This window comes from Typopeltis vanoorti, chromosome 20, assembly GCF_054136105.1.
Source record: "Typopeltis vanoorti isolate ZY-2024b chromosome 20, IOZ_Tvanoo_1.0, whole genome shotgun sequence".
NCBI classification, from domain to species: Eukaryota; Metazoa; Arthropoda; class Arachnida; order Uropygi; family Thelyphonidae; genus Typopeltis; species Typopeltis vanoorti.
The window spans coordinates 101,434,679-101,457,984 of record NC_143568.1 but is presented as its reverse complement, the minus strand read 5'-3'; the positions used below and the strand labels follow the sequence as shown (position 1 = coordinate 101,457,984).

At 36.4% G+C, this 23,306-nt stretch overlaps 1 protein-coding gene across 1 annotated transcript in view; it reads left to right on the top strand.

Annotated features, from left to right (window-relative positions):
- The first annotated feature begins 4,039 nt into the window (after nucleotides 1–4,039).
- The window catches only part of LOC150095720 (uncharacterized), a 245,880-nt gene continuing 226,613 nt past the window's right edge, over nucleotides 4,040–23,306 (top strand). Inside the window, exon 1 of the mRNA XM_090409701.1 lies at nucleotides 4,040–4,203. The gene's annotated coding sequence lies outside the window, so the exon portion shown is untranslated. The remainder of the gene's footprint in view (nucleotides 4,204–23,306) is intronic.

Here is a 23,306-nt window from a genome sequence, read left to right as displayed (position 1 = left end):
AGGAGAAAACCTGAGTAATTTCTTAGACCAAACAGGACTAATAACTCTTAGCAGTGGAGAATCCACTTATTTGTCTCATTCTTATGGTACAAAAGACAGCCTAGATATTACTGCGGTGTCTCCAGATCGTCACGAAAAAGCGATTTGGTCTGTTTTGGAACCAGTAGGAAGCGACCATATCCCAATATTAATCAATCTGAACCCAAAAATGACTAAACCCACCCCAAATATTCCAGTATTATTGGAACTTCCAGAAGGCAAATTGGGAGAAATACATGGAAGAAGTAAGTAAAATGCTGAAAGATCACACATACTATGATGACTTAGACAAAGACTACATAACGTGGAAGAATACCATCCTAAATGCAGCAAAGCAAAGTATCCCAAAGGGCTGCAGGAGAAAAGTTATTTCAGACTACACAAAAGTTCACCAGGAACTTGCCAGAAAAATAACTAAACGAATTATTTAACATCTTAAAAGTTGGAAGCTCTCCAGAAACCTTGATCGAGTTCAATAAGATGAATGCTGAAATTAAACAAAAATATAATATCTTAAAAAGAACTAGTGGTAAGAATTTTGCCACAACTTAAGTCGAAATACTTCGGATACCAAACTTTGGAAACTGACTGCTAATTTACGAAGAGAACTAAGGCAAGTGAGACTAACACGCTAAAAGATCCATGTGGAAATATCAAAATTGGAGACAGGGAGATCGCAGATATCTCAGCCTTTCATTTTCAAAATATAAGCAAACTAAAAATAAATACTAGGAAAGATCATCAAATATCAAAACAGGCTTGACAGCAGAAAAACGCTGCAAATTTCCCAAAAAATAAAAACAAATTATTCTGGGATCCATTTACAATCTCTGAATTGAGAGATACCTTGGAGAGACTAGATATAAATAAATCATGTGGACCAGATAACATACAAGGAATTTTGATTAAACATCTTACTTCGCTTATAGAACAATAGCCTAAAACAAGGAAAAGTTCCAAAATACTGGAAGACAGCCACAATCGTACCAATCTTAAAGCCTAACAAACCTCAAGACCAACCAGGAAGTTATAGACCAATTTCACTGACTTCAATTCCCGGAAATTGATGGAAAAAATGATATTCCAACGTTTGATTTACTATCTAAACAAAAATAGTATACTACCACATTTTCAGGCTGCCTTTAGAAGAAATCACTCAACAACTGATCAACTTTTCTACTTAACCCAGACAATTCAAGATAACTTCCAGACCAAACCTGCCAAATTGCAGCTTTTATAGATTTTAGCAATGCCTCTGACAAGGTGTGAAGGCAGAAACTCTTTTCCAAACTTTGTCATATTGTAATAGAAGGGAAAGGGAAACTAAAAAATAGAACAATTTGAGTTAGAATAAATAATACCTTTTCCAATAAAGCTAAAATAAGACAGGGACTCCCTCAAGGCAGCATTTTGAGTCCACTCCTTTTTTCTATTTACTTAAAAGACTTAGATAAAAATATAAATAAAGAAAACAAAGCTACCTATGTTTGCTGATGATTTAGTCCTATTCTCAGTTCACAACAGCCTAAAAACAGCAGAAGATCACTTAAACAATGCAATTGAAAGTTTATATACATACTGTGAAAACCAAAAAAATCAAAATTAACCCTATTAAATCAGAAATTTGTGTATTTACCATTAATAGCCACCTCAGAAAGTGGAGACCAAATATTAAGCTAAATACTCCACTAATTACATTTAATGAAAACCCCAAATACCTTGGAGTTACTCTGGATCCATCACTAAGCTTCAATAAACATATCAACAATGTCAGTCAGAGCAAAAAGAAGACTAAATATCATGAAAAGTATCTCAGGTAAAGAGTGAGGAGTCGATGCTAAAACCTTAAAAGTCACATATACCTCTATTATCCGACCCATAATAGAATATGCTTCACCTATCTGGATGGAAACATCACAAACCAGTTTAGACAAGCTTATAAAAATTTAGAAAAATGCAGCTAGAATCATATGTAATCTAAGGAATACAACTCCTGGAAAAATAGCAGAATTCGAATCCAACCTTGTTCCTTTAAAAATTAGGTGGCAAGAAAATCTTACTAAATGTGTAGAAAAAAGAGCCAACCTTGCACATCATAGAACAAGTGAACTTTTTAAAAATTGGTAACCAACGAACAGAATAAAGAAAAAAAATCAGTAATGCATAAATCATGGAAAATAAAATTCCCTTAAATTGTCCAAACAACATAGCCAACTACCCACCAATTCTTCCAAATCAAGACAGAAAAAACATAGTTATTTTGAAATAGGGAAACATGAGAAAAATGCCTAGAAAACCCTGAAATCTTAAGATCATTAGCTCTTTCAAAAATAATGGTATATGGCCCTGACTTAATGCAGATCTACACAGATGGCTCCAAAAATTCAAATGGCAATTCTGGGAGTGGAGTACTCATCTATGGCTCTCAAAATATAGAATTAGAAACAACTAACAGTATTGGGTGCAACTCATACCATGCAGAATTAATAGCCATTAACACAGCACTGCAACATTTGGATAAACAAAACTCAAAGGAATTTCTATTTTTCACAGATTCCTTAGCAGCCCTTCAAGCTATTAAGAACTGCTACACCAGCCATCAAGAAATACTTAGAGACATAGCAAAAACATAAACAAATTACATAAGGATTCCGAAATAATTTTCCAATGGATTCCATCCCATGTGGGATGGAAGGGAAATGAAACTGCAGATGAAGTAGCAAAAATGGCTGCAACATTAAGTGCTACTACAGCTTTCGATCTTTTTAAAATTACTCAAAAAGAAAACATAAAAAGAACGATTCTCCAGGACATGACTCACCACTGGTATTCAGCAGAAAAACCAGGAGCTACCATCAACTCCAAGTTTAATCGCTGTGCCACTACCATTATCTCTCGCCTCAAGACCGGCCACACAAGAGCAATCAAGTTTAGCAATGCATAAAATTTTTCCCCATCTGCAAAATCTGTAACATCGATGAAGCATCGCCAATGCATTTATTAAATTATATGAATATTTCCACATGTGAACTTTATAACAACCCAGAAAAGGTGCTGTATAAAATACAGCACCTTTTCTGGTTTGCATGAATTGAATTGGACCTCTACGATCTGGTGTAATAATACCATGGGATAATAAATAATACATTCAGTTATCTATGAGACGTATTAGTAATATTTGCGTTATGTTAAACAAACAACAAAAAAAAAAACGGTATATCTTTAGAACTTCCTATATCTTCATAATTTGCTTAATTAATTCAATAATAAACACATGAGTCGGATGCCGAAATTAAATGTTTTACCTTTTTTCTTGTAGTTTTTAAATCGCATGTGGCGCCATGTAACGTCAGGTTAATGCAATCAGTCCCTAAAAAATTGGAACGTTATGTGTCCCGATTTTTGCTTAGAAAATATGGTCACTGTAGATATGGGCCACACCCACTAAACTTTTTCTCCGGTGAAGTCTCGAGAACTTGCACTCTCAATATGCAAACATTTCAGGATATTGCTTTCTTAATGTGTGCTCTGCACTTTTGTTGCTATGAAATACCTTTAAAAAAAATCGGAATGCGCTCATAACTAGGGAAACAAACATACTGACTTACATAGTATTTTAAATTGCGATTTAAAGTGGAACATATTTCTGTTTCGTCGCAAATCTCTTATTATTATTTCTTTCTTTATTATTTTATTTATTTTTGAAATTTTATTTGTATTGAAGCATATTTGTCCACAACAGAAAATAATCACACATTCAAAAGTTATTAAACAATGGTAATTCTGTGCACTAATTCTAAAGAGTAATTTAATTTTTATTGCATTTCACGATTGGCTAAAAGTATTGTTATTCACCCCCTTATAATACAACCGGTGATAGTTTGCTCTTCAGTGAAACTTTCCTGCAAAACGTATTATCACTTAGTTATTCCTGGGACAAGCAAAGAACCCGCGACTTTCATTACACACGGTTCGCAGTCTTAAACGCACCAAGCGAGGCTACCTACAGCTTTGGTGCTGGTTTCTTCGAGTTCGAACTTCACGCGTTTGTGAACGAAGTTATATGTTGGATTTTTAGAGAAAGTTAATTCATCTGGAGTTCGTATATGTCTAATGGTTTGAATGCTGCCGGAAAACAGGTCGGATGACTACTTAAGCACACAGGTGAGCGAAAATGAAGTTATATTACAGAAGATTTTTGTCAAAATGAGTAACTGTATATCTACGTGCTTCTTGATAGTTTCACGGTAAACAGTCGTATCGTTTGGGTAGATAATAGTGACAAAGGTAGAAAGGTGTACTAGTTTTGTTAACTTTCCCAGCAGCCCTTTGATATACAGGTGGCCACATGTGCTATTCGTCAACTTTCATGTTTTATATCGGCATTGAATAAGCATGGCTGAAATTTTTATAATTTAAAACGAGCATTAAATATGATCATTCTCGTTAGCTGCTAAATATTCTACCAAACGAATAACTTGAATTGGAAATAAATATTATTTTATATTTCGGATCAATAATTATTAATTTATAGTTCCATTATAGTTATGAATTTCGTAGCTATTCTGATCTATATACTAGGTCAGACCCTATATATATATATATATATATATATATGAGCGCAAGCAAAACTGATGACAATTATTATTAGAAACGTGTATTAAGTCATCTTATTTTTGGCGTAAATTTAATAGAGAATGACGATTCAGTACCCACCTCAGTTTTATTATTATTATTGGTTTTATAACTTAGCATTCGTGCTTATTTTAAGTAGCATCTGGCTAGCCACCTGTCGAAAAAGGTTGACTTTTTTCTTAAGTTCATTACTAAACTTTTTAGATGCAGTTCCAAACATAATACATTCTGAAGCACGTTAGGATAATGGATCTGCCTATCGTAATAATTGACAATTGTTAGCACAGCGATAGGGCAATGTAAAATTCATGCGATTGAAAAGCAGAGGTCACACAACATGATTGTGATTTTGAGGAGTACAGCTACTGGAAGCCGTAAGAGATGTGATGATGACTCAGCGAAAAATCTACCTTCATAAATTTTTTTTTTTTTTTAGTGAGCATTTAAGGGACTGAATTTTGTTCATATTTTAATCAAATACATAAAATGTAATTGTAAAAATAATATAATTAGGAGAATATCATTCAGAAGTTAAATAATGTATGTGGCGTAGTAAGCAGTGTTATGGGTTTTTATTTATTTATTTATTATTATTTTTTTTTAACCTGGCAGTTCCCTTCATTACAGCTTATTTTCACATTTCTTGCTTGAGTTTGGCGCAGCAGTAGATTGGAGATTTTTTTTTTTTTTTTGCTAAACCCATACTTTGCCAACTAAATGGGAATGTTGTAAAAATAATATTGTAAAATCTTAGGGGAAATTTTATGACGCGTTTTACTTCTAACAGAAGCATTCGCATTGTAATTTTACTGTATACAGACGAAGTTTATACTTCGTTTGGAAACTGAACATTTTGCAGTCTGTTTCCTTCAGTAGAGTCGCAATAAAATTTTATATCGACTGGAGTATTTCATTTTCAAATAGACCTTGAACTAATTTGTCATTAGGGACTTTGGTATACAGACATAATTTATGACCTGTTTATCATATGAATGAATGCCTTTAGAATGGAATATGAATTCGTCGCATTTCCTACTTTACAAACCGGAAGTTTGCGAAGTGAAATCCTGCTACATTATTATCTGTTTTAATAACATGGCACGAAGTGCCACGTTACTGCTGTTGACTGTCAGCTTAATTTGCTGATGTAATATATGAAGTAATTACTTCATTTAAACAGCAGAACATTTTGAAATATAATAAAATATTAATCTAAGTTTAACCGTATTCTTAATTTTCGAAATACTTACTAACTCTTAAATTCATGAGGTTTTTTTTTTTTTTTTTTTTTGTTATTAAATGTTATTGACATAAAAAAAAATCCAATATACTGGTAGTATTATTATGATTTCATCATATCGTATTACTATGATGTTTAGTTAACTGGGAATTATTTTTGCTAAAATTTGTCGCCAGCCTAATAGGCAGTCACAAACGTATTTGTTGTCCCACTCACCAACACCACCTCTATCTGCTGTTTCGGCTAGACAGTGCATTCCACGATATGCGAAAGTGCCGAAGGAAAATTTACCTACGAGAAAGCTGCCCTTCCTCTTAGTTAAAGGCACACCAAATGCACAAATAAGTAACAGAAATGCATTTTTGTTACTTATCATCCAGAAATGCTTTTACTTAGTATTCTGAACAAAAATGTAATGGTAGACTTCGTATGTGGGGAATTCCAAATATTTGCTGAGAATATCAACTCAACCGGGCTAAACGGAGAGCAAGGGGGGCGGTCTAGAAAGTCCTGATAAACACCTAGTACAAAAATGATATTAAAGCAACTGATATAGCCACAAGAAAGAGCATACGAGGATATAAGAATATAAGTTGCCTTCACAATCCTGCTTCTAGTATGTTCTTTCTTGTGGCATGAATGGGTTGGATATGATTTTCATCATTCATGTATGTGACTGCTGCAGTGCTTATTGGAGGTTTGAAGCAGTTTATACCGTGTTTCGTCTCGAGAGTAGGGTTTTCTCAACCGGAGTTCCGCGAGAGATCGTGATTGAAAAAAAATAAAAATAAACATTGTGTAAATATGATATAGCCTTCCCGATTTTACGCTACCGGGCAGGCGTTCGAAACCAAATGCGATGGAATACGAGTTTAACCTTAATCCCGTGTGTTCTTCTGGCCGGTTTGTCTGTTTTGAGGGACGAAAAAATCAGAGTTTCTTGGAGAAACCCCACCCCCGTGCGAGACCGGCTAACTCACAATTTGCCTGAAAACACCTGATGAAGGTTCCTCACCTCACAGACGGGATTCGAACCCTGGTCTTTCCAGTCAAATACACACACAGTTGACCCTTACACAATGCAGGAGTTATGGGGCGCCAATCCCCCGCGTTGTTTGAAAATCCGCGTAAAACTTTACTCCCCAAAAACATAACTACTAATAGGCTACTGTTGACTGGAAGCCTTACCAATAACATAAACAGTCGATTAACACGTATTTTGTATTGTATGTATGTATCATATACTATATTCTTGCAATAAAGTAAGCTGGAGAAAAGAAAATATTAAACAAAATCATGAGGAAGTTAAAATACATTTAGAATACTGTACAGTATTTGTCGATAGCGTAAGTTTAGGTCGTCTGTTTACAAGATGAATCGTATGTGTGTCAGTACTTGCATCAATATTGTCTTATATGATACAAAATACTGTAGATGTTTTACGTATTACTAATACTAGGGATGTGAAAAAGAAATTCATATTTATTTACAGGTATAACAATTCATGCACTGATAATGAAGCAGCAACGATATGACTGCTTTATGGTAGCCTAGTCAATCGATACGATTGCGTCGTGGTAGCCTAGCCCAGTGGCACACCCAGGGAGGAGGCCAAGGGGCCCTTCCCCCCCTCCCCCAAAAAAAGAAAAAGGAAAAAACACTTGAAAATTTTCCAAAAATCTTTTCCTAATTAAAATTCATTTTTTTTATTTATGTTGTGTCGTGTCTTCTATTTCTATACTACTTATGAATTAGCGGCCACATAAACTGGGAATACCCTATAGCGCTCTGGAATCCCGGCCGCTGTGAAAGCAAGGCGAACAAAGTAGTGCCCTTGCGGACTGAGCGCTACTTCGTTTTCCCGAGCCGGGCCAGAAGATATCACGGGTATCATGTATTGGCAATCACTGCAGATGCTCAGTCATAGGTCGTATGCATTCTCATATAGTGTGCATTCTCAAATCGTCTACTCAACTCTCCCCCTCCCGAAGATTAAATCACGAGTGTCCCCCCCCCCCTCAAAGATTAAATCTTGAGTGCTCGGCCCCCTCCAAGATTAAATCCCGAGTGCGCTACTTGCCTAGCCTATGCACTAATGAATAAATGAATCATTATAAAAATTTTATTTTATGCTAATTGATTTAACTTAATAACATTGCATAAAATTAATAACAGTTAATTTTATGCAATTATTATTTAATACTACATCTTTACGTTTGTTTGCATTTCTCTCGACTGCAAATGGCCATGCAGTCTGTAAGTGTTTGTGTGCGTTAAGTTTTGATAAATTTTAACTTTTTATAGTAGATTTGTATATATTTTATGGTAGTAAATGATAAAATAGACTAGTACCTACATATATTTTATGCATTCATGACATACCTCACTGTTTCTTAATTTTTTTCGATCTTTCTAAGGTACGGAAGTTCGTCTGCGAGTTTTTTCAAATAACCGCGTATAAGTGGATCCGCGCAGTTCAAACCCGCGTTCTTCAAGGGTCAACTGTATAACCTGACAACTGAATTCGCAAAATTAATATGCTGACTTCAGCGCCGTAGTTGCTTCGAACTGAATTTCAGTTAAGCTAAACACTGTTATTCAACTTCCGTGGATGAAATCTCATCTTTTGCTTTTCTACTGTGAAGTGAAAAGAAAAATTTTCCCTGTACCTATCTCTAAAATCTCTTCACCTTATAACTGTACTCGCTCTCTTTGCAGCAGTCCTGATTTTTCTCCAGGAAACTCGTGTTTTAGCCATTGAGTTATAGACGTTGATTTATGATGACAGCAGTGGCGCCCTGCTTATCTTTTGACCATTGTTCTTTTCACTCTCCTCTGCCCTCTATTCTTTGATATCTGTGAAGGCTACCACCGTCTTATCTCTCACTACCTTTATCAACTCGATTGTCATTTGATTATGATTACTTTAAGAAATCCTTCCTACAAACCCGCGCAGTTCCTCATAAAGTTTCATATTTGTCTACTAACTCCTGAATTCTGGTCCTAACCAATTTGCTGCCTCCGTTTTTGGACACCATCCTTGTGCGACAGGGATTTCTTACCTTCTTTTTACTAATTAAAGCTGCCAAGAAATGGCAGTCTTTAATTTATAGTATAACCAAATGATAAATTTCCAACATCTATCTCTAATCCAGAGTTAGTACTAAGGTGTGACGACTTTTGGCTTCGTAGCTTAACCTCAGTTGGTTTGGCCGTGTTTCCAAAATAGCAGCTAAGAATTAGATAAGAAACCCTGCTGTATAGGCGAAACGTGGACTTTTTTCAAGCCTCCAGTAAGCAGGGTGGTTGTGGTGTCACTCTGATTGATGCATTTCTTCTGTACCTCCAGGCTTATACACTCCTGAGTCATAACATTATGACCACCTAACTAATGGCGTGTTGGGCCTCCTTTGGTCGAGATAACTGCTTGCAATCGCCTTGGCATTGACTCTCCTAGAGCACGGAAGATGTTCTGAGGTATTGTGGACCAACCAGATGCATAACACGGAGGTACGTGACCAAGCGAGGCACCGGCGGATGCTGCATTTCTCACGCTTCCACAAAAGTTCGGTGAGATTCAAATCAGAAGAATCAGGCAGCCAGAGGAGCGCGCACAGAATGCTTGCACAGTGCGAGCTTTATGACACGTTGTCTTGCTGAGTCCAGATTCATCGGACCATAGTGTTACCATGTAGGAGGGTCAGAAACAATCCCCAGGTAAAAATTAGTGGTCCAGGTATGTTCAATGGGGATAAGAGGACCTGTGACTATGAGAACAATTCCTATACTAGGGTACGGCTACCACCGACCTGTTTCTGTCCTCCCGTGAAGTCTGGTTGGTTGGAAACAAACTGGGTGGTGATAATGTTTTGGCTCCTGAGTGTATTTGTTCCTGTTAGCCTCTACCTTACATAAAATGGCTTTAAAACCCACTGTCGTTAGATTTTTATTTTTGCTAGACTTAATTCTTCTGCTCTCATCAATAGTATTTCTCTCTCTCTCTCTCTCTCTCTCTTCGGTCCTTGTTTTTCCGTCGTATTTCCATGCATATCCCGGAGACAACCTTTCCATTTTTTTCATGGGTTCGTACGTGCTATACTTTTCATTTTCCATTTTTTCTTTAATGACCTTTTCATTTCCTCTCGCCGTTCTCACATTTTCAAGCTATCCTCGCACGCCTTTGATACTATCAGACTCTCCTTCATCTCGCTTTCAATCCAAAAGTAACTGGTATTTTTCAGTAAATGCATACGCGTGACATTTCTTTGCATCGAGCCAAGTTATTAGTCGGAACATGTGTTTACTATCATCTCGCGCTACGCTGACACAGCAATGATATAAATGGAATCCTAAGAAATTAAAATGAAAACATTTTTTTTTCTTCTTTTTCTGCAGTACAGGATAATATTAACTGGCTCGAAATATTCGAACTCAGTTTCTTTCTATTGCGCGTAATATCCACATGCAAAATCTATTTGACTGACAGGCTAAAACGACTGTTATTCCTACACATCTACTTGCAATAACTGTATCTTATTTCAGAAGCGAACCGTACATAAACTGCAAGGAAGGAAACGGATTAAGTAAAAATAAATGATAAAAAAAAAATAATAATTTGAAACATGGGGGAAACATTCCTTAGCCCACTCACGGTAGGAATGTATTATAGGTTTATAGAATCATTTCGTGGATGGGAGTCACATATATAAAAAAAAATCTTTTTATAAGACCTTGATGTGATTTGCTAACCCAGTTGGGTTAGCCGGTGTCAGACGAAGATTTCAACTGCATTTACGGAGGCAGGCGTTCGTTGCCCAAGAAAACCGCGATTGTACTGACTTTTATATATATATATTTTAAATAATTATTTTTATTTTTAGTTACTGTGGAAATAACTCTGGCCAGGAGACTAGTGTATTATGGTTTGTTAATTTCGCATTTCTTCAGTCCGGTTTGCTTGCTTTGTAGGATGAAAAAAAAAAAAAAAAAAAAAAAAATCCTAGTTTTCCCGACGTAAATTTACTGACGTTGAACGATTTTATAGAGAAGTGCGCAGGTATTTTGAGAACAAAATGGATCTCCATCGATGAGTCTTAAGACTCCGTGAATTCCGAAAAAGAATAAATAAATTGATTTATTTATGATCTTTCATAAATAAAAAAATCGCATATGATCTTCCAAGTCTCAGAAATCCACCTGACGTATTGAGCTACTCATCCCATTTCATACACATCGGACAGAGCCTCCGTAGCTCAGTCGGTATAGACGAAGCCCTTTGGCGGGAAAGACCTGGGTTCGATTCCCTTCCATGACGTGAGGAACTTTATCTGGTCTCTTTCGACGAAAGGTGAGTTAGCCAGTCTCATACGGAGGCAGGAGTTTTTTCCACCCGGAAAATCACATTTTTCTTCCCCCAGAACAGGCAAACCGGCCCCGTGAACACATACTCACAGTCATAAATACTTACCTCCTCATGAGGGGGCTCAACTCGTCTCAATTGGGTGCCAAGACGGTCACATCGACCGTTTTGGCAGCCGAGAAATGCCATGTTTTCCATTTTAAGAATCAATTTTCGCTTATGACTTTTCTTTCTGAGGGGGTTCGGATTAAGTTCTTTGAATTGGTGTAGGTTTTATTTATTTATTATTATTTTTTTAACTAAAATAAAATGTCCTGGAACAATATTTAATGAAATATTGTTCCAGGCATTCTTTTATAGTGTAAGCGAACGTCTCTAATACTGGAATGCACTAATGATATTTTGCAGTCATAAAGATTTTTGAACCAAGCGGAACTGATTTGGGATTCGTCTTTAGTATTTTTTTTTTTTCTTTTTAAGTTACCGCGACCTTGAGGTACTTGATTTACAAGTTTGTTCCTGGTTAATATAAATTTAGCGATGTTGTTAGTCTTGTTTACTTTGGTTACACGAAGGACAAATGTCAGAATCTTGAAATCCAAATTCACGTGAAATCCATCGGGGGGGGGGGATTAGGTATTATGTGACACCGGACTGAAGTACAAATGGTTAACGGAGGAACTTCTCGGGTAGTAGCACTCGAGATGGAGTAGAGTGCACCGGTTACTTTCCGAAGCAGCAAACCGAATTACTTGAAGACTGCTCTTGGGAAGCCATTAATATTATATAAAAGTTGCTTTATTTAAACACCATCTCATTAATAACACGAAAGTGCAGACCAGGAAAAATAATGACGTTATGTAAGAAGAATGGTAACCTTCTTTCGCTCTTCTTTAGAGGACTCTACAAAGGAAAATCCCCAGTTTCTTACCCGCTGGTGTGTGTGTGTGGGGGGGGGGGAACAAACACCTCGGTATGATAAAATAGGACACTACAGTTTTTTCTTGAATATTTAGAGAATTAAATAATTAACACGGTAAAGCGTTTGTGGAAATGAGTTATGAGAGAACGATTTATCGATTTTGAGAAACTAATTTCTAACAGAATTTGTTCTTTGATGGGGCCCTTAAAATTGTAGAAATCAAACCCAACACTTCCATCTTGTCTGTGTCATCCTTCGAATATTATTACAATTTGGATTTTTATGTGAAATGCTGTTGCACTGTATGTCTATAAAAATATTAACTTATTTTGAAAAATTATTTGCTTATTAATTTTGTATAAAAATTGTTTCCTAATACATTGACTTAAGATTTTATTTATGATATGAATGTAAACGGTTTTTTGCAATAAATAATTGCATATAATTATTAATAATTATTATTTAATTATTTAATAATATTTAATAAAACTGCTTTGCATACGCCACTGATAAAAGCAGTAATACGTATTGTAGATTTCTTACGCGGATGTGTTATTTATGCTGCTATGGAAATGCACCTCTTTTAACGCCACCTATATGACTCACCATCGAACTAATTAGTTTCATCTTTTTTCCACCTCGCGCTTTGAAGTGACGAATAACAAGGCGTAGTTAATAATACGTTATTTGCAAGTTGCGCAGATTTTTTTTTTTTTTTTTTATCAATCTATTTTTGTCAGTTGAATAGTACGGTAATTATTTTTATTTTACAGTGAATAATGTACATTATATCTTAGAAGTCTTTTTTTGTTTGTTTCTTTTATTACTTGCATTATATTTCAGTTACTGAAGCCTACATAATATATTCTCAGCACAGATGAAAACATTTATAAAAGCTAACATCACAGTGAGAAAGATTCTTTCCTTGATGTATAGTCCATTTAAGACTCAATGAGGAAAATAATAATAATAGGCACGGCTGAATACCGCTCCTTGTTGTAGTGGGAAGCACAGTGTAGGCTTGGACTGATCGAGTGTGGGCTTGGAATGCATGCAGGTCGTGGCGAGTTGTCGTGTATCTTGCGTCACGTTTCTGTTTAGGAGGTATTTTATTGTTTGGGGATGCATCCATCAGAATTTAATACCCATTTTATGATCTTTAGTATACGTGCAGTACCATCTTTGCTTTGTTGTGCCTTATTAACCATTGATTGACCTTTATTTGTTATTTATTTTTATGATTTTGTCATTCAGTTTGGCCTAATGCAAAAGTAATGAAACAAAAGATCGCTATCGATTTATGTATTTGCTGCTTGCACTTTCAACTACGGGAATCAACCTTGCCTTAAACATGACTAGAATGTCATTTATTTAGAATGCCGACAGGAATTCCCAAGAGGCTCGCACTCCTTTCATTTTATTCTTGAGAGTTGGCCAAATTTGGGAAGTTTCGCATTTTGTTTCGAGCATTGCATTTAATATGTAGTCTAAGCATTTCATCTTCGTTGAGATCGGACAACTTCCTTGTATCGTTTGACCTTGTTTTCAGTTTCAAAACAACGCCCACACACGCACACGAACTTGGCTTGATGCACTGTCAAAGTACACATTTCATTCCACTGGTGGATCTCTCTGTCGCATCGTTTACGTAATAATTTGGCCCAGTGTCATGCAGAATATTATTATTAGATACAAAACGAAGCAGATTTGTTTTGACATGTGGCCTGCCAAGCCGTTCTCTGTGAGTATAGAATACTGAAGGATGTTTTGTATACTTCATTATATTTGCCATTTACTTCAATATAAAATGTTATGACAAAATATAAACATGATTATATTATAAAAATATAATCATAAAGCATGTCCGCGCGATTAGCCTAGTGGCTGTGCGCCTCGCAGCCACTAGCCTGGGGAAGGTGCCCTAGGTTCGATTCCCGTCGGTGATGTGAGGAGCTGAAGGATCTTCCTCAGCCATAGCCGAGTTAGCCGGTGGGCGTAGACAGGTTTTTTCCCAAGTTTATCCTGGGGAATTTTCATCCCGCAAAGCAGGCAAACCGGCCTTGAGAACTCAACACTACAGGACATAGGACACACCGGGGTGTAGGGCGTTACTGCTGGTTATCTCTTTTCACGGCTCGGCTTGACGTTCAAACCCAATGCGTTTAAAATTGCTCACTTTTGTCCAAGAGAAGTCAGGTATAAGGCTTGCTTAGCAGTAGTAGTAAAGGGCGATTATAATTAAAGTTCACATTTCAAAAGACTGTAACTGGGTAACTACTCAGCGGAACCATTTAATATTTAACATAATGTGTGCGGCAATAGAATTTTATTTTGCACAAAAACCAACGTTAGTTCTAAAAGTTGCCGCTAGAGGTGATATATGGCGCTGCAATATATGTCAATTACGTATGATACTCCTGGTATGCACTGAAACTCTGCGACCGTACCATTTATGCAAATGACAAAAGTCTCCAATGACGTGCGAAAGAAGCTTCCATAAAAGCAAGATTCATAAATGATCCGGAAATTTGAAGAGACAGTTTCCTTAGATGTCAAACCTAGGAAGCAGCAGCGCAAGGCGTTTTTGCACGGTCTTTAGATAAACCTATAAGCACTGTTCACAAAATCATAAGGCAAATTCTGCGCTGTACAAGATTTCCCACGTTCAGCAATTGTTTAATCCTGACTGGGGTGCACGAGAAACATTTGCCCTGTAGTTTCTTGCTCGCACTGAATGGACAACGACTGGCCATGGAACATGTTCTGGACTGACAAAGCTCACGTCCATCTGGACGGTGCTCTGAATATGCACATCGGCAGAATTATACCCTATACTTCTGTTAACAAATAAGGCTTTAAAAAAAAAAAAAAACTTCAAGATTCCATTGTATACGATAAATTTGTATTCATTCATCTATATACATATGGGAGTTTTTCAGTGCTAATTTTTTTCTACAGACTGCCTCCAAATATATAGAGCTATTGACGATGTTAAAAAAAGAAAGTAGATATTTACAAAATTTCTTCGAAATGTATCCCAGATAATTGAGGAAATTTATCCGACCTTACCTAGGTGTAAAAAAAAAAGAAAAGCTTTTTTTCCCCACAGGAGGTAGGTGGAAGTTTTTTATCCGTAAATGTTTTTTTTTTGAAACTCTGTTTTAAACCCGATAACTTAGAAAAATCAACCTCAAAATTCTCGCTATTTAATAATAGCAGCTAGGATTAGGTACACAAGATGGCGGTGGTTTCTGCATACTTTAGTATCCAAATCTTAATGAACTCAGTTCCGTGGGGGTAATTGCAAGAAAACTTGTGCTAGAAAATAACACTCATTGCGATTAGAAATAAGTTACGATTTTTTAAAGAATGTAAAGTTAACTAAAATTAATTTTCTTGAAAATTAACTTTGTAAAATCATTATAAAGTTGCGTGTTTTATTATAGAGGTCATAAATATATTTCATAACTTTTACGGTATTGAATCACAAAAAAAAAAAATGTGTTTGGTACTTTGACTCCACTGATCTATGTAATCTAATAAGTGCATGCAGTGATCATGATTCACTTTCAAAGAGAAAATAAGAAATATGATATTAAGAAAGTGTTGAAGCCATTTTATATGAATGGGCAAAAAAAAAAAAATAAATAAATAAATAACCACACTCAATAATTACGTACGGTACTTCAGATAACCATATTATACGGCATTTTGAAATCCACTTGGACAGTACAAAAAAACATTTTAAATTGTAACAGGTAGAGCAAGTAATACGATAAAGACGAAGGTCATGCGTGCCGAAACATTCGTCCACATTGTCAGTAGGATTTGGCCAAGTGCCAGCCAGTCTTGTCGCGTGCTACTATTGCAGTAAAAAAAAAAGAAAAAAGGTAACTAGTTCTGCACATAGTGTAGGACTGGTATACCCTCACCGATCCTGGAAGCTGAATCCAACAAATAGTTAATGCAATTTTCTTTAATTACATAATGCGTTTCTTTTGATGTAACTGTTATGGGTATGGGCGGATTTAATTAAAAAGTATTCTATGCAAACATAACGTTTATTATGTTTGCATTACAATTAGAAGTTTTGACTCTATGATGTCTGATGATAATATCAGGAAGGCGTTTAATTTTTAGTGTTATTCTTCGAGCAAATCTTATTTATTTATTTTTTTATTATTATTTCTTCTACTATTCAAGTCCTTATAGTTATTTTCTTTATGTTCTTGATGGAATTCAGGTTTTTCCAAAGGAAGGCAGCTATAGATATAATAGAGATCGGTTTGATGTGGACCATCTTCCAAGATCCAGTGTCGACCAGAGGAATAGAAAAGTTTATAAAGCCGATATGAAGGTTAAAGTTAATTTCGAAGTGCAGGTTTATGTGTGGGTGGGGGGTCGAATGGGGTGGGAAATAGAAACACTTATTTCCTGACTGCTCAAGATTTTTTGTGATGTCTTTTTGAAGGAAATTCATTGAAGGTATTGGAGTCTATACGATTTGTCCACATGAACACAAGTTGAAGAGTGCGATCACTTTATATTTCGGTAATGGTGCTGTGATATTGTCTTTATGTTAAAGGTGGAAGAAAATCAGGCAGAAGATGCTACCACTGGCTTTAGCTGGGGACTAGATTCGAGTAACTTATCATCTGGATACGAGTCAAGTGTGCTTTAGACCTTTTTAGATATTTTTCTGTTATCAGCTGCATTTTGTTCTGTTTATCTCTACATGGAGTCTCCCTGGCTGACGACTGTTAAGAATATCCGGAAGACAATTTTCTGTAAAGAAATTACGAAGTGGCAGTCATATATGATATTGGGCATGTTTTGACACCACTTACTGGAAAAGGCTTAACTTTTCCCCATACCGAAAAGCATCCTAAAGGGGATGCGATTGCAAGATGTCGCAGATATATAGCTGAATACGACACAACAGGTGCAAGCTACTATCAAATAGGCCTGCCCTACTAGAGTTGCATTAAACCAGGAGGATCGCCGTATACAATCGAAAATATTGTATTCTGAACGGGAGTCATTCGTATGTGCTTTAATTTCTCCAGAAAAACAAAATCTTTGTTATGTTTGATTTGCTTTCGTATTTGCGATAAGCCTTGTCTAGCTATTTCAGTAGATAAAGCTTTCTCGACTCAATTAGACCAGTCTAGTAGAGCACTTTAAAAATAGCTCAAATAAATCTCATTTCTGTGATCTTCTTATTTCTCTACACAAAATTCTGATTATATATAATGAAGCACGTAACACCCACTGACGCCTATCTCTTTAAGTAATTCACCAAAGAATTGGATTTTGGCTCCGGCTCGGTGAAGATTGTATTGCAGCAGATTTCCTATCGTGGGTACACTTCGTAAATTTATAATTCTTAGCACGCGTATGTTTCATCATACTCTAAATGTATTTGTATTGTGTATGTATAATTAATTTACAATTAATACGAAAATGGTAGTTGTGTTGTGTGTAGTGGGAGAATTAATCAGTAGGGGAGACTGACATGTGTAAACGGACTGGAGTAAAGTGCCCTCCCGCGATGAGTCCCGGAATTACTTGGAGGTGACACATGATAATAAAAAATAATAACAATAGTTTATTAGCAAAATTCTACTATTTTAAATACATTAAAAATATTTAACGTAATTGTTTAGTTATAAAACTAAATCTTGCAGTGAAAATCCAACTAATTTCTGGAAGCTTCTTCTAGGAGGGAAAGTTATATAGGAGTTCGGTTGTGTGGGTATTTATTGTTTAGTCCTTTTAATGTGGGTGAGGAATGTATCTGCGTGGGTACCACTGCGGGGCATATTATTTTGGATGGCTCGGTCCCTCCCCTTATCCTGTTAGGACCCTTCCCAGAAAACTCCTATAATGAAACACGTAACACCCACTGACGCCTATCTCCTTAAGTAATTCACCAAAGAATTGGATAAGAGATGTCTAGAATAACAATAACATTTTAGGATTACTGTTCCCCCCCCCCACAAACCCGAACGAGATTGCTTCAGGATTTGCAGTAGAGATTTGCAAACGTTGTACGTTAATTACATTGGATTGATCGCTGCGAACTAGTTGAATTTTGGCAGCATTTTTAGGAAAGTCTTACCCTTGAGTCTGTGAGCCGAGGGCATTCTATGGCCAGTTAGTATGCAAGTAATGAAATAAGATTAAATACTTAGGACAAGCTCAGATTTTAAGCACGGCTAATTAGTTAAAAAATATTCGACTTTCCCTTTTGTACTTAAAAAAAAAAATCGTCAGCGGCATATTTGATATTAATATCAAATATTGTATGCCACTTTGGCTTTCATGTCTCTGAAGCCCATTTAGAAGAATAGAGCATGAAAGAATTGGCGTCGATCAAAGATACAAGAAACATTTCTACTGAATTATCTAGTTTTAGACCAGGTAGATGTCTTTTCTAACTCAAAATAGATAAGCGGGCTTAATAACAGGTGTCGCTGACAGACAGAATACACTCGCTTATGACCTGTTGGTCTCCACGTTAATTACAAAAGACTTCTCTTTGTCATAGTCGATCAGAGCGGCCTCCCGTAGAATAATGGATTACTGCTAATACAAGGATAATTACAGTAGGACTTGGACAAGATTATTACCACAGGATGGCAGAGGCCTGGCCTTGCGAAGATTTAAAAAAAAGAAAAAAGTCTGTTTTTGAGTTCGATTTTCATTAATTATTAACTGATGAAAAAAAAAATGAAACGTTATTCTGTTGCTTTTGTCTCAAACAACTTTATTAAAACGTATATCCAGCGCACAATCACTGTCATGACCTTACAAAAATTAATTCTTTAACCAGTTAAAATATATATATATATATATATATATATATATATATATAAACATATGCAAAAATTCGTTGTCTTCTTCCGGATTTGAATGAATATTATTCTGAATAATATTTGACCACAAAGCCATTCATTTTCTGCCAGTCTTATTATACGTTGTCTAAACTCCGAACTGATTACAAATGTTTATATCTGGCAAGCTATTTGGGGGACAGTAAACACTCAAGTGTTGTTTACAAGGGACAATTACTAAGCTCTTATTCCAAATGTTGCACATTACAGCGATCACGTGTGCACATTTAGTAATACCGTAGTCCCCCCCCCCCCCCATCTGCGGTCCGAAAATATTAAATGGAAAATTCCAGAAATAAACAATTTGATTACATTGGCAAAGCGGATACGAACCTTTCTTAGTTTCCACAAACATTCGGCTTTGAAATGATGTTGATGTCATTAAGCCGTATGGCTCTTTCTTTTAGTAATAAACAATTTATAAGTTTTAAATTGTGCCGTTCTGAGTAACGTGATGAAATCTCGCGCCGTCCCACCCCGGGACGTGAATTTCCCCTTTGTCCAGAGAATCCACGCTATACCGTATATGCTATCCGCCTGTTAGTCACTTAGTAGTCGTACGAAAATATTAAATTCCAGAAATAAATAATTCCTAAGTTTTAAATCGCGCGCTTTTCTGACTAGTTCTTGGTTATCAGATCGACTGTGGCGGTATCGCAGTGCCTGTGTTCAAGTAACTCCTATTTTTACTTAATAATGGCCCCAAAGCGCAAGAGTAGTGATGCTGGTAATTTGGATATGCCAAAGAGAAGCCGTAAAGTGCTTCCTTTTAAGTGAAAAGATGCAAGTTCTCGACTTCATAAAAAAATAAATGAATAATAAAAACAAACGTCTTCTGAGGTTGCTAAGATTCCATTCACTTGTTCTATTTTATTATTGGTTATTGTTATTAATCTCTTACTGTGCCTAATTTATAAATTAAACTTTATCATAGGCATGTATGTACAGGAAGAAGAAAAAAACATACTATATATAAGGTTCGGTACTATCCGCTGGGTGTCTTTGAACATATCCTCCGCAGATAGGTGGGAACTACTGTATGTCATATATCCAGCCTATATTCAAACTCCAGTCACTTTCAATATAAACTTGTTCATATTGTAGTGTAGCTGCCGTAGCACAATTGGAAGAATAGGGGAACATTGCGCCCTTCGATTGGAAAAGAACTGGGTTCGATTCTCGTCGTGACGAAGGGAATCCTTATATGGGCGTTTTCAGTTGAAGGTGAGTTAGCCGATCTCATACGGTAGTAGCAGGGTTTTTTCTCCCGGAAACTCCGGTTTTTCATCCCACCTACAGACAAATCGGCCTTCAGAACACACGCAATTTACAAACAAAATATACTGTTGGTGGTGGTAATGGGCGATAGATGGTAATAGTGTCGTAGTTGGAGAGTTTGAGTGGTGGTGGAGAGGATGAGATGTGTTTGGCGGGGCGGAGTGGTGTGTGCCCTCCAGCGATGAGTCCTTGGACTCCCTGGTGGTGTCACATAATAATAATAACATTCGTTTCAAGTGATGGCGTGGTGAATGCATTTTTTTTTTTCTTTCAGTTCATTACTTGGTTTTGATAACGATACAATGCAAACTTCGCTCCTTGAAGTACGGTTAATCGAAGAACTGTAATAGGATAAACCGGAAAGATCTTGAAAGCCAAACAATTGGTCTTGCTTGCCTGATCCTGCGTCCTTCTGGTAGCTTCATGGAAATGTTGCACTTTGTAGTAATTGAGAGGGACTCTATTATATGCTGTTTGTTTTAAGCTCACTTGGCAATCCCCTTTTACCGTTATTTGTTGATGCCTCTAAACTAGGTTTAGTGATTTAAACATTTGTAGTCGGTCAGGACTTTATGAAATATCCAGTCTAATGTCGAGAAAGGGTATACACGTTTTTATTTAGGTGATTCGATAATTCAACTGAATAAAACATTACTCAATTCAGAAACATCCAGAAAGATTTAGAGGGAGAAGAAATTTCGTTTGCTTATTAAAACTACAGGCGAAGAGCCTGGAAACTTGATTTTTTTAAAATGATAATAATTAAAGAAATTATGGTTTAAAAAAGCCAATTACATAACTTATTAAGGCTCAATTCAGTAACTATTATAACCCTCCTCTCATTGTGTATAATATTTTCTTGTGCGCGTTGCATCATAATAGAATCATACTTCAACATAAATATCTAAATATGTTCTTTTGTGAATGTGATTCTCTAAGTTGAGTTTAACAGTTTGTGTTTTTCGTGCGTGTTTATCTTTCCTCATATTTTATCCACCTATCGGCAGCAGAAGTCAGCTTAACCCCCGATTAAGAAATTACAGCTGGTTGTCTTTTTTCTTGCTGACATTTCAGACGGACAAATCGAAACATTTCTAGTCTGCGCGCCTAAGTTGAGCAGCAAGTGGGAGAGAAATTGGTGTCACTCAGACCGACCTTTCATTCTGATTCCGTTCTTTATAGACCCCACCCAGTAACTATCGCCCAAGCGGCCTTCTTACGAGTTTCGGTGACCGCCCCTTTCATATCGCTGTGTACGTATGTTTGTACTCGTGGGGTCTAACACGTTTTTTTTTTTGCGTAGGTCGCCGAGGAAAACGGTGAAGGACCTCAGGGAGCACCCGTCTGGAAATTGTAGGAAGTTAATCTGATCGCATCTAGCCGAATAGTAAGAACAAGCAAATAATAATTAAAAAAAAAAGTTAGAAATATCAAATCTGTTTACGAAATCATCACAAATGTATTAAATAAAAAGATTCGCACAACATAAATATTTAATTGGTTCCCTGTTTAAAAAAAAAAAAAAAACGACTTCTTGCCGGCTGTTTTTAACTTTCGTCGCTTTGCTTTTGTATTTACTTCCACAAGTAAAACTTTGAACAAAAACGAATTTATAATTTCATATTTTTATTTTTCAACATAATCTCCCTTAAGTCTGATACATTTATTCCCGCGATGCTCCACCGCCATTATCCCGTCCCTGTAGTGTTCTCAGTAAGATCTGCAAAATACCCCTCTACAGTTGCAATCGCCTCTTGAATCGAATCAAAACTGACCACCCAGGAAGGGCTTTAGTTTTGGGATGAGATAGAAGTCAGAGGGAGCCAAATCTGGGAAATAGAGTGGATGTTCCAACAATTCATAGTGCAGATCCCTTAATTTTTCCATTGTCAAAACACCTTTGTGGGCAGGTGCATTGTCCTGATGAAAGATGATTTTTTTCTTCTACAAACCGGGTCTTTTCTCACGAATTTTTTCGTCTAGTCTGGTTAAAAGAGCGGAATAATATTCCCCTGTTATTGTTTTACCCTTTTCAAGATAATTAATAAACAAAATGCCTTTAGCATCCCAAAACACCGATGACTTTTCTACTAATGGAACCGACTTTGTCTTCTTTGGCGCTGAACAACCAGCTTCTGTCCACTGTTTTCACTGCTGTTTTGATTCTGGTGTGTAATGGTGAATCCAAGTCTCATCCATAGTAATAAATCGACTCACAAAATCAGATTTATTCTTGTTAAAACGCTCCAAGCACTGTACAGAGATTTTCATGCAAGTGCGTTTTTGATCTGCTGTGAGCAAGCGCGCACCCATCTTGCGCAAAGCTTTTTCATTTGCAATTCTTCATGCAAAATATATCCCACACGTTCTTTTGAAATGTCTATAGTCTCAGCAATTTCACGCACTTTAACTCCGGTCATCCAATACTACATCGTGCACTTAATCAATGATTGCTGGTGTTATTATTACATTTTTTGGACGTCCGTCACGTGGATCATTTTCAAGGCTGGTACGGCCACGTTTAAACTCGGCAGCCCATTTCTTAATTGTCGAAAATGGAGAGGAGTGCCCATAAACTTTTACGAATTTCTTTTGGCGTTAAACCTTCTTTAAAAAGAATTTTATAACCGCACGATACTCAATTTTATCCATTTCAAGGGATACAGACAACACTTTTGCTTCAGATAGCTGTATAGAACAAACTGCATGATAGAATGACTTGCAATTTCACATGGATGCTTATGACAGATGTACCAACTTAGGGGGAAAAATCGTGCCGATAGTGTTGCCATCTATGGCCGAGAACTTTTCAGACCACCCTCGTATTATTTGCAAACTGTTTTATGCAGCTAGCGACAATAACCCTGTATACACGATTATGAATGATAAAAGAAAATGTAAAGGTGGTTAAGTATGGTGAAGGATACCATATTGATA